We start from the raw sequence: 12,860 nt of genomic DNA on the forward strand, positions 1-12,860 counted from the left end.
CTGGTGAAAAGTCACTTGATAATCTATGACTCGATGAGAAAACCACAACAAGACTACCAAGATATGATAGATATTATCCAGAGGTAATTTCGGGATCTCTAGCAACTATATATACACACAAACATGATGATTAACTATATCTGATGACGTGGCAAATTTTTTATTGGGCAGTGTTTGGAAAACCTTTATTGAGAAGCAACACATGGAAAAATGCAAAGCGCCACTGAATGTAATCCCATTGAAAGTAAGTCCCCTAAATCGCATCATCTTTATTAATTAAACATATAGCTTTCACCGGATCACCAGATTGGATGACAAATCTTTTTCTCGTAAAGTGGTGTCTGAGGCAGGAACAGGGGAACAACTACTGTGGTTACTATGTTTGCAAGTTTATCAAGGTGCTCTCCCAAAGAACTCCTACAGAGAGACTCAAAGTACGTTAAAAATACACTATATATTCATTTAATTATTATTATTGATTGTGTTACTATGTCTTTATATATATATATGTACATATATTAATTTATTTTCCTTTAATTCAAACCTGTAGACTCGATGGTTGGAGGAAAAGGTCATACGGCAAGACCAAATCAAAGCAATTCAAGAGTCTATAGCCGGATTTTTTAATGAGCAGGTCATCGATTCCAAGGGCGAGTTCTACTTTGACCCAACACTGCCATTGAAGCCAAGCTAGAGGATGAGAAGAAACTTGTTATGTCACAACAACTATAATGCAATCTTTTGTAATATATGCACATGAAATAATATAATGTAAAATACACATATGCATGCATGCATGTAAATATATATATGATGCATGCATATATATATATATATATATATATATATATATATATATATATTTCTATGCTTGAATTGTGTGATTTAATACGTTCATTGTGCTTGAACCGAAACATACTATATGCGCGTATAAATGTATAATTAGCAACGTACAATACGACTTCGAAAACCTATTTTGAAAAGAAAACAAAAAAATGAAAAGAAAAGAAAAAAGAAAAAAACCTTTAGTCCCGGTTCGTATTACCAACCGGAACTAAAGGTGCCGGCCATCGTGGCATGTCAGGAGGCACCTTTAGTCCCGGTTGGTGTTACCCACCGGGACTAAAGGTCCTCCTTTAATCCCGGTTCCTGACCCGGGACTAAAGGACCCCCTTTAGTCCCGGATGCTTGCTCCCGGGTGGGGAACCGGGACTAGAGGGGGTTCCCCACCGGAAATAAAGCTCGGTTCTCTACCAGTGACAGGACCGAAAGGGCCGGCCTTCTATAGGTGACAATCCAAAGTGTCGTCCCTCCTCTGCTGGCATCCTTCTATAGCTCACATAATTCCTGTAACAGGCACCAAGGCTGAGAGAGGCAGCGGTATCGGACACTTGCCTGAAGGTGCCAGCCTCTTCTTGCCTGTTAACGTCCATAGTAACCGCTGCTATATGTTCTCTTTCTCTCCGCATATTTCCATGGTGTTCTCCGAGTTAACCACGTTTGCTGCCCACCTGCCGTGTGTGAAAGAAATAAGAATCCATCCATCTCCAGCTGATCGATGCTCCATTCGGACGACGACGAGATCAAATCTGTGATGGTGCAGATTCCGCGCGCTGGTCTCACCCATCACCGGCGCCCAGGCTATTCTCGTCTCGTTCGGTAACCGGGCGGCCTGGTCCCGTCCGGGGAATGGTTCCGCGTATCTTCCCTGAAGAAGAAATCGAGAAGCGTTCACACAATCACACTTGCGCTGTATGCCAACTAGTATATGAAGTGATAACTGGACTGCAACAGACACAAAGAGAACTTGTTTTAGACAGGAATCTCTATCTAGGAAGAAAAAAAAGTTGTACAAAAAGGCGCAAAACGGGCTAAAGGAGATTTCATCAGACAAAAGGGCAAACGGGTGAAAAGCTCTGACGAAGCTTTATTCTTAACCCTTGCGTGTGTTGTTCGGCGGTCGATCTGCTGACACCGGCGCACGCACGGAAGATGCTTTGGACTCTTCAAGTGCCTTTGAGATGCAATACATTCGCAGCATATAGTACAGATGCTCCCAATGCAAGAAGTTGTGCACTTCATTGCTGCTGCTGGCCCCCTGCTCTTCTCTTCCACCGCACGGGATGAGTTCATCACACAGCCATCGTCGGAAGCTCTCAACTCTGAGCAGGAGGCCGTCACCCGTCAGCATGAGCGACCGCAGGTACGGGTACTCGTACCCGCTGCCCCAGGGTAAGTGTCCTAAGGATGAAGAAGACAACGGATTAGACTAGTATTTACATGCACGACTTGTTCTTGGATAATAATTGCTTCGCTATGCTCCTGCTCCTCGTAACACAGGGTACTACAACAACGGACCGCCCGTGATGGCGACGGCGAAGTCGCGAGAGAGAGGAGGGAGGGCGTAGGTATTTTAGGCCTATCGGCCAGCCGCGAGCCGATAAGAAGGCCTATCGGCCGTCCGAGGGCCGACAAGCCTGTCGGTGGCGGTGTGGAAGCCGATACGTACCTGTCGGCTCTCCAGCTGCCGATAGGTGAGCTATCGGCAATCCGGCGGCCGACATACTACTGCTCTTACAATTCTGTGCTGAGATGCTTTCTTTTTCTCTTGGACACATGCAGTCTCGCTGCTCTGTGCTGCTGCTGCCTCATAGACGAGTGCTGCTGCGACCCGTCGGTCATATTTGTGAGCTGATCCGACCACAACATGCCGCCACCATCCCAGCCCACATTCAGGTTTTATTTTTGCATTTTCGAGCTCACCGATTCATGCCAAGATTGTATCACACCTTTTTAAAAAATTCCTCACACTAGGGATATATTGTAACATAGTCATGCACCAACCTCTTATTCAGACAAATAAACTGTTTTTGGTTCTTCTGGACCTCTTAGTACCAACATTTTTTTTTTCAAATGATGGAACAGAGGTGAACCTCTAATTATCTACATAACACTGCAGCAGCCTCTTCTCCATTTAGGCCCTCTTTGGCGCGGCTCCGGGAGGCTCTGGCTCCTCCGCCCGTGACACTGTAGCAGAAGCCGTTTCGGAAATCGAGACAGAAAATGAGCTGGGAAGAGCCGGAGCCGGTGAAGCCACGATTTGGAGCTCCTCCGGCTCCGTGCTACAGTAGTGGAGCCGGAGCCGGCAAAAGCCGTGCCAAAGGGGCCCTTATTCAGGTTCTGTCCTAAAATAATTTGTTTGCATAATTCATAGGCCCTTTCAAATATGATTCAGTACACAAGTTTCGACAACTAACCATGTCCAATCATTTCATGGCCTAATTCATTTCTTGCTTTTTCATCTTCACAGCGTCAAAGACTCATGCTTCTGCCTTCACATTTCAGTTCAAGCTTCGACAACATCTGGCCTGCAGGACGCTCCAACCACCGCTGCTCTATCCACTTGCTATTGCTGTTCTCCTCCACCACAATATGACGATCGAACTACATCTTCAATTCAGACAAGCATCCCGCATGCTGCATGGTTGCAATGCAGCATTACTGAAGTTAATTTCGTCCTTTCCTCCTCCATGAAAAATTTAGCTATATCATGTACTTTCCTGCCCGTGCAAAGCGCGGGGTTACCGGCTAGTATCTCATATATGTATGTACGTGTGCTCGCACTTGGCACCTTTGACGGCGCCTAACATTTTTTATAGCTTTCATTTTCTCTCTCTCTCTCTCTGTTTCTCTTTTTTCACATCCATCCTGTCCCATCTGCTTGAATTTTTACAAGCAGAAGTAGAATTTTGTTCAACTACTTTGTTTAGACATTTCAAAAATAAATTAAGTAAAAAACTTATTTAAAATGACTTAAAACTTTTTTAGCAGTACAAGTTGTGATTGATAAGTTTTTTCTAGGAAACTTAGTTGATGAGTTGTTGCAATAAAGTTATGTAAATAAAATTAGTTGAAAAATCTGTTCTATAAAGTTATTTTGAATATGATTTTCAATGTTGTCGAATAATATCAGTGTTCGTAAAAGTTTCTAAAAAATATGAAGTTTCTTAAATATGTTGAACAACGAGAAATCTGTGTACAAGTTGTCCGTAAAAATTTAAAATAGAAGTTTCTGAAAAGAATTTCTCACGATAACGTTCTGGTTAAAGTAATGTTGAAAATGTTAATGCCAATGAATTGTCCTCGGAAGTTTGTTCAGGAAAGAGTAAAAGAATTCACCGCGTTCGGCTGGTACCTTCGGGCACTGTAGCTCGGATGGTCGTGGATGTTTGAATAGTGTTCTATGAGGGAGAATAAACTGAAACAATCCGAGACCGGAACAGCCGAACGCACTGATTGTGTGTATAAATAACTACATAGGAGTATATAACTTTCTAAAATCTAGAAAATAACTACATATAGGAGTATAAACAACGTTCGGCTGGCTGATGCGACTGCCGCAGCCAACCAACAGACATAAGGAAGTAAGTAGCGGTGGAAGGCTTGCAACAGTAAAAAACCCAGCAGCAACAGCTGCTTAAAATCTTAAGCTTACAGCCAGTATAGTTGTAGAAATAATGATTTTTTAAAAGAAAATAGATAGTGTCATGGCTGTAACTGTAAGGGATTGATCGCCGGTTTTGCTCGCGACCGGTACAGCGAGGCTCTTGTGTTCGCACTGGAGACGTTTTTTCCATTTACAAGAAACCTGGAAAGTGACGCTGCAATGCTGCTTGAAGCTGCTGCAGCCGTCGTTATCAACTCCTAAGTCAAGCCGGGCGAACATTTTAAAAATTAAAATAATTAAATTAACAAAAGAAATAATTAAATTAACAAAAGAGCCCGACTTTACCCTCGCCCTGAGATACAGGTTGTGTGATAAAATCCAATGTCGTAACCGGGAGCATACCTCGATGGAACTCCAACGTGAGACGTGGGTTGCGAGGTGACAATCGATACCATGGGATATATCATCCCCTATCATTGATTTTTTTTCCTCTCTTATTTGAGCTCTTTCCTTACCATGTTTATTGCTTTTGCATATGTTTACTTGTTGACATTTTCCTTTTTTTTATAGGAGCTCTTGCGTTTATATCCTTGTTTTGTATCGAAATTGTGATTTTATCCCTATTTTTTTGACTTTGTGAATTTACCCTTACTGTGTCATTCACAAAGCACCAGTTTGCCCCTGCTCCGTCATCCACCCCTAACGGTGTTAAACTTTGTACAAAAGGACATAAATGCACATGCGATTTTGCCCCTGTTTGTTATGCCTAATTGTGATTTTACCCTGATTTGGAATTATACTTTTTTATTGTATGTCTAATTATAATTATTTGAACTCAGATTTAATATTGATAAATATTCAAAATTTTGGCAGCACCTTTGCTATATTTTGCTAGCATCATGACAACAATATGAAGCACATATAAAACACATAAGAAAAATCATGGAGAACCACAGCATTTCAAAGTCTACCATACAACATATCAACATGTCCACAAAAGTTGTGAAAAAAAACATGTCCACAAAAGCTACAGGTCTACACTATGTCACATGTCCACAAAAGCAACTACACCGTGTTATATACTATTGTTAAACTCTCACCGGTCTTTTGTCAAGGATAGGCATCAATGGATAGTTCTCCTTCACGCCTCGTTCAATCAGAGAATCACTATCAGCAGCTCTCTTGAGATTAGAAGCAAACAGATTCAATCTATCCTGAATATTCTTGTTTGGGTGCTTGATTGAGGTCTAGTCCAACGACTCCCAAATTGTGTACGAAATTGTGCGTTTTCATTCGCCTCCTTCTATAGAAGTTCTTCAGTCTGAACAAGTAGTTCCTGATTGACCCTGCTCAAATCCCTAAGCTGCTGCAACTCAAATTCTAAGCCAGCAGGGCCACCACTTATCTGCACAGCCTCTACGTCTTCCTTCAGATCCAAGGGCAAGGTTATATTTCCTTCCAATGAAAGAATAGAATCTGGTAAGTCCATTTCCTTCAGCCTGACTCTAGTGATCTCACTAGCTTGCTGTAATTTCTCTGCCTGGGTCCGGATAATATTATCTACCATCTCTGTGTACTTAGAGAGTGCTTTCATGCTGTCATTAGGCACAAGTGATGAAAAAAGCCTTTCCTTGCTGGCATCTAAAACTTCAGCCAAAGAGGTAGGCTTTATAAGGGACGCTGCAGGGAGGGCTCCCAAGGAACCAGCAGCTGGAACCCGCATCAGGTAAACACGATCATTCTCCTTCATAGCCCTTTCCAAGTTGGTTTTCATGTTACTTTCCAGCTTGTTGACAGAATCCAGAAGCTGGGCAGCAACTCCCTTCGCAGTCTTCTTAGCATCTGCCAAGGCACTTAGACCAATCTTTAAACGTGCAATTTCCTCAGCAATTTCTTCTTTCTGATGAAGATCTAATGAATACCTATAGCAAGCATCGGCGTAGAATTGAGCAGCTTTCAGCTGGACATGGGACACCCATGTCTTATCAAAGTGCTGACTTAGAGGAGGTGCACTGAGAGCTGCATATGCTTCTTCATAGAATATGCCCACCTGAAAAGATATGTGAACATGTAATGACGAAGAATTAGTTAGATAGCACATTGACACCAAAGTTTTGCAGAAGAAAGAACTGTACGGCATCATGAATAAGAATGTGTTGTATTAATGGTAGCTAAAATAAACCGTGCAACTCATATACAATTAAGTCATCATATATAACTAAATCAAATCAATTGTAGGAACTAATCTCACAACTGGATACACACACGAACTTGCTTGCTAATTCCTAAACAACTTAAGAAACATTCAGAGCTTTCATTCATTCCATATCAATCCAAACTAAGCTCCCATATCGCAAAACCTGAACAACAGGAAGTAATCACGCACCTGCCACGCCACCTTGGAGCACAGCGCGGGTGGCTTCCCTCCACCAATGACCTTCTCAAAGAAGCACTCCTGCGCCTGCGCGAGCATGAGTTTCTCCAGCATGCCGGCGCACTCGGGCGTGATGTCCACGGTGGTGGCCCCCGCAGCGACAGCCTTGGCCGTGACCCCGCTCTCCCTGAGCCACGCGAATGCCCTCGCCGCACTCTGGAAGGCGCCGCATGCGGTCTTGATCCCGACGTCGGTGGAGCGGTCCGCGGCAAGCGTGATCTAGGAGTAGACGACGCCGAGGTTGAAGAGCACGGCGGCCTTCTCGACGTGGACGGAGGCGAGGGCTCACTTCTTGTTCCCCTTGAAGGCATCGTGCCAAGTGAAGGTGAGGGAGTGGACGTGGGCACGGTCGGCGGAGATGGGGAAGCGGGGCTCCACGAGCGCCAGGGCCTGCGCGTAGGCGAGGAGCGCGTCGCGGCGCTGCTCTAGGGAGGTCGGGTCCAGGAGGGAGGGCTGCTCGACAGCGGCGCGGAGGTCGCGCACCACGGTAAGGTCGTCGTCGGCCGCGGCGGCCTCGCGCTCCGAGTAGACGGAGGCGATGTAGAGGCGCAGCGGGCGTCCAGGCACCGGAGCCGCCCGCTTCGCCCGCCCCTGCGCCCCGGCCCGCTCCACGCCCACGTCGCCCCGATGCCGCACCTGCTCCGCCCGCCCTGATGTCGACGCTGCTTCGAGCCGCCGCACCCACGCCGCACGCTCCGCCGCCTAGAACCGTGCCGCCCGCTCCGTCCCTCTCCGATGCGGTCGGTGTACTGTGGAGTCGAGAAACAGCCAGAAAGGATAAGGGGCAGTCTGGGTATTTAGACTTTTCTTTTCAGGTTTTGAATTTTTTAATCCATCTATTCGATGGCCATCCGACGGACGTCCAAAGCAGGGGCAGACGGACACTTCAGTTCAAAATAACAAGGACAAAAACACAAAGTTAAAATAGTAGGGGCAAAATCACAATTGGAGTACTGAACAAGGGCAAGAACACAATTCTCCCTTTTTTATATTAGCTACTATAGGCTAGTTGATTGGATTGGCTATAGCTAGGTTGCAGAATTCTTTTGAATTGAGGGTAAGTTATAGTAGATTAGAAAAACCTTAAGGGCACGTATTGCTAGAGTAGTTTATGGTTTTTCTATTGGTAGTTTAAATTGAACCCTATAATTTAAATTTAAAAGTAGACGTCCAATTCAATTCCATCTTGGATGCTCACGAAACCTTACATACGTCTAGCCTAGGATTTGATTTAGGATGCCAATAAATATCGAAGCTGACCTAGGAGAAATGTCGGAAGATTTTATTTTTAACTTCATAAACCGAGAATTTAACTACAAGAGGGAGGATAAGAGAACTCTTAGATATACTCTTAGGACCCGCGTGGTTTAAAATATAAACATGGGGCCATATGTTGTATAGAGCATCTCCGAGAGCATTTCTAATTCTCACTATCTAAATCATTATTTGGAGAGTCATTTGCATAAAAATCGTTTTCTATAATTTTTTACTCTCCAACAGTTTTTCTATATCTCATGCGCACTCTAGAGAGCCATTCCCATCTTCTATTTTTGGCTAGCGAAAAATCTGGAATAGAAGATGGCTATATTTAGATGATCTTTTAGAAAAACTGTTAGAGGATAGTTTTTCACCAAAATCTCTATTCCTAGCATTTAGGAAGGATATAAAGAGTCTCTTGGAAATGTTGTAAGCTTTGGCATGATCTGAATATTGTGTAATATAATCTCTCGGGTGGGGTTGTTATCTACAACTAAAAAGAACAAGGTGTGGATATTTTTTGGTGCGATATTTGTTTTAGTTCGTTCGCCTACCCACACCTGCGATTCCACGATATCTCCCGCATGCTGCGTCCTTTGGTGCGATTCTCCTTGATTGAATATTGTCTGTCATGTGATAGAGGAATCATGGCAAAATAAAAAGTAGAAAATTATTGTGCTATCGATATACATATTGCATGTTTGCATGCACCAGCATACATGACAACGAGCAAAAGGAAAGATAATTAACACAGAAGGAAAGAGAATTAAGACGAAAGGAACCTCTTTGCATTTCTGATAACCTTGTCAAATCTGCCTACATTTAATTACTTTCCCTCTTTGCATTTGCAAAAGGGACAGTTTTTCCTCCTTTCATTTGGTTTCTCGCTCAATGCTCTATTGCCCTCGTTTGCTGTTTCTTGCTAAAATTGCCCTTGGGTCTGTTCATTTTGAATCATTTCCCCATATTCTAATTAAATCTCCTTCAACTAAAAAGAATAAAGTGTGGATATTTTTTAGTGCGATATTTATTTTGGTTCGTCCATCTGCCCAGGCCTACGATCCCACGACATCTCCCGCATGCTGCATCCTTTGGTGCGATTCTCCTTGATTGAATATTGTCTGTCATGTGATAGAGGAATCACGGTAAAATAGAAAGTAGAAAATTATTGTGTTATCCATATACATATTGCATGTTTGCATGCACCAGCATACATGACAACGAGTAAAAGGAAAGAGAATTAACACAGAAGGAAAGAGAATTAAGATAAAAGGAACATCTTTGCATTTCTGAGAATCTTGCCAAATCTATCTACATTTAATTACTTTCTCTCTTTGTATTTGCAAAAGGGATAACTTTTTCCTCCTTTTATTTGGTTTCACGCTTACGTGTTCCATTGCCCTCGCTTGCTGTTTCTTGCTAAAATTGTCCTTGGGTCTGTTCATTTTGAATCATTTCCTCATATTCTAATTAAACTATAAAATTTTGAATTAGGATATGAGGTAAGACATGCAAACAGATATTTCAAAACTACCCGTAGAGTCCTAAGAACTTAATAAATAAATCTTTCTAGAGGCAATGCAAATTCTCTCTAATCTTTTATTTGGTGTAGTTAGTGTTATCATAGTATCCGCATGTATTCATAGGAAATAAATCATGGATAAAACATGGACACTTTTTGGTGCGACATTCCAATATGGATTCATCGTCCTGCCAATATTCTTGGGGCAGATCACATAAAGGATGAAAGTCCCTCTATGAGATTGCTCACAAGAGACTCAAACTTATATCTGATCATGGTAATTTTGAATTGCTTTGCATCAAAAGCATCGGCAATGATAAATGGGGACATAGGTTTTAGTATGCACAGTGGAGGAAAACTCAACATTGGCCTTCTCAGCGGCTTTTCTGAGCCTTTACAGTGCTAACTTGTCTTTACTCAGATAGTCAAGAGGTGCACTATAAAATTATATACCACTAAGAAAAGTGTCACCATTGGTTGCCTTGATCTGAAAAATGTGTCGAAATTAAGAATTACAACACATAATTCAACATCTTGAAACAAACACTCAAGTGGATACCTTATTCTACAATATATGTCTGTGTGGAATAGTCCTAAAGCCACACATATTTATACGGTGAGTATAACATACTTTGTTTTATTTTATGAGAGATTTTTTAAGACACGCAGTATTATCCATGTGACAGGCACTAATATTTACATATATACTCGAACATATGTGTATAGGATTATATGGAGATGCAGCGAAACTTATTCATGGATTTATTGGTGCATGAAAGAAATGGATATCGGAGAATTCTTTCTGCCGATATAAAATATTATCTTAGCCATATCACGAAAAAGTCTATACAGTAGAGTTTGTGAGCTTGCAACGCCGCGCTTTTCATGACTGTGTTAATTTCACGAACTTTGCTTTTTGAATTAAATGTCACTTTAATGTCGGTATTTAATTTAACAGTATTGTTATCTTATCGTGCGATCCGTGTGTTTTTAGTACAAAAGATTTAGTTGTCCCGTAGCAATGCACGGACACGCTACCTAATCTATATATCTTTAAAAGATTTTTAAAATCATAATACGTCTTGTATAAAAACAAATGGAGGGAGGAAACTTTTACATGTGAATACAAGGCGTTAAGTCGTAGTGCTAGAATATTTCCATACCAATGTGATTTCTAGGCCGAAAAAGTCTTTGAATGATCTGTAACGGATTAATTATTTTTTCTTTAGCATTAGCTAGTATAGTACGGAATACATGATCTCCCATGGAGCAACGATGTGTGGTGCACGAGCACGAGCAACTTGCGACTATATACAAGTCGGCTAGTAAAAAATCGTTATCTCTGGCACTATTAGCTACTCCCTCCGTTTACATTATAAAGTATTTATTTTTTAAAATATATATAGTTTCATTATGTGTTGTGATATATGCTATGTTTAAATACATAGTTAAAACTATATATTTAAAAAGCAAAATGAATTATATAATAATTTATAATGGGGAGAGTAGCAAATGAGAAAACGTTTAAAGAACGGGGCAAACGTATATGAAAACGAGGTTAAACTGTAGCACCAGAGTATTTGAGTATTCCCATGCGGATTTGATATCTGGACCGAAAGAAGTCTTTCAGAGTGATTTGATTTGATTTTTTTTAGAAACATGATTTGACTTTTGATTTGATCTGATTTGATGGACTAATTATGGTGCTTATCTATTCATGCAAGCTATCTACGCGTTAGCACTCAACATCATCTACTAACATATATTTATTTGTCCACGTCACCATGTCATACTAAGATTCCGTGTAAGCAATGGAAAAGTTGTTGTGAGATGTGACCTATGAAAATATTGCTGTGAGCTATATTTTATGAAAAAAAAATGTAAAATCACTACTACAGAAAAACTTATCCGAGGCGTTTGGCAAATAGGCTCGGAGGCGGGCGGGCTTTCGAACCACCTCGGTTAATGCCTGGGATTAACCGAGGAGATCATTTTTATTAACTGAGGCGGTCACAATCAATCGCTTCGTAAAATCGATTTATCGAGATGGTTAAAAGATAAACGCCTCCTAACCTATTAACCGAGGAAAATGCCTCCATTTTCGGAGCCAAGCCTTATAAGTGGTCCGCCTCGGTTAATTAGGCCGAGGCCCAAAAGGCCCAGGCGAGGCCCGATAGGGCACTCAAGTATATATAGGATACTTAGGGTTTCTCTCAACCTCACTCATCGCCTCTCTCTTTCGCCCTTCATTTTTAGCGGTGCCCCTGAGCACAATGCTCTCTCCCTTCCCTGAGCGGTGCTCTCTCCCCTCCCTCCCTCCCTTCCTGAGCAGCGCCCCTCCCTTCCCTCCCTCCCTGAGCATGGCAACCCTCCCTATCCTCCCTCCCTCCCTCTCTCTCTCAGGCAGATCCGGCGGCCCTCCCTCCCCTCATGGATCCGGTGGGCGCAACCGCGGCAATGTGGGCTGCGCGGCGGCGCTCCTCCTCCTCCACCTCTACGTCAACTCTGGCGGTAGTGGGGAGGCCGGATCTAGTGGCATGGAGGCTGGATCCAGTGGCGTGAAGGCCGGATCCGGTCTCCCAATGCGGCGCTCCTACTCCTCCATCTCTACGTCAACTTCGGTGGCGGCGTGGGCCTCCTCGCAGCGATGCTCCTCCTCCACCTCTACATGAACTCCGGCTACGGCGAGGAGGCCAGATCCGGTGGCATGGAGGCCAGATCCAGTGGCATGGAGGACGGATCCGACCGCCCCGCGGCGGCGCTCCAACTCCGGCATTAGCTCCCTAGGCGGTGACCCTCCTCCTCCACCTCTGTGTCAACTTCGGCTGTGGGGAGGCCGAATCTGGCTCGACGGTGGAGGACGTGTCCCGGCGACGGATCCAGCAAGAGACGGCGGCGACGGCGCGTGGACGGGCTCGGCGGGCCTGTGAATGGGCTCGTTGGGCTTATCTGAAAGGATCAAGATGCCCAAAAGGGAGGGTAAATTGGACTTATTCTAAATTTTTTATAATAATTAAGCCCTACACTTGGCCCATTTCACCCTCTTGTGCCTAGAAGTGTTTCTATTGTTCTACCACACAAAAGTTTTGCACACTAGGATTTAATCCTACTCTAGCTTGGCAATTCTAAGAATGTAAAGACATAAATTGAATTGCTCAAATATAAATGCTCAAAGTAAAGAGAGGGAGAGGAACACGGTG

At 43.1% G+C, this 12,860-nt stretch overlaps 1 pseudogene; it reads right to left on the reverse strand.

Annotated features, from left to right (window-relative positions):
- Positions 1–5,302: 5,302 nt before the first annotated feature.
- LOC136455249 (vacuolar-sorting protein BRO1-like) lies at positions 5,303–12,436 on the reverse strand (annotated as a pseudogene).
- Positions 12,437–12,860: the final 424 nt, after the last annotated feature.

The sequence above is a fragment of the Miscanthus floridulus genome, chromosome 5 (assembly GCF_019320115.1).
Source record: "Miscanthus floridulus cultivar M001 chromosome 5, ASM1932011v1, whole genome shotgun sequence".
Classification (NCBI taxonomy): Eukaryota; Viridiplantae; Streptophyta; class Magnoliopsida; order Poales; family Poaceae; genus Miscanthus; species Miscanthus floridulus.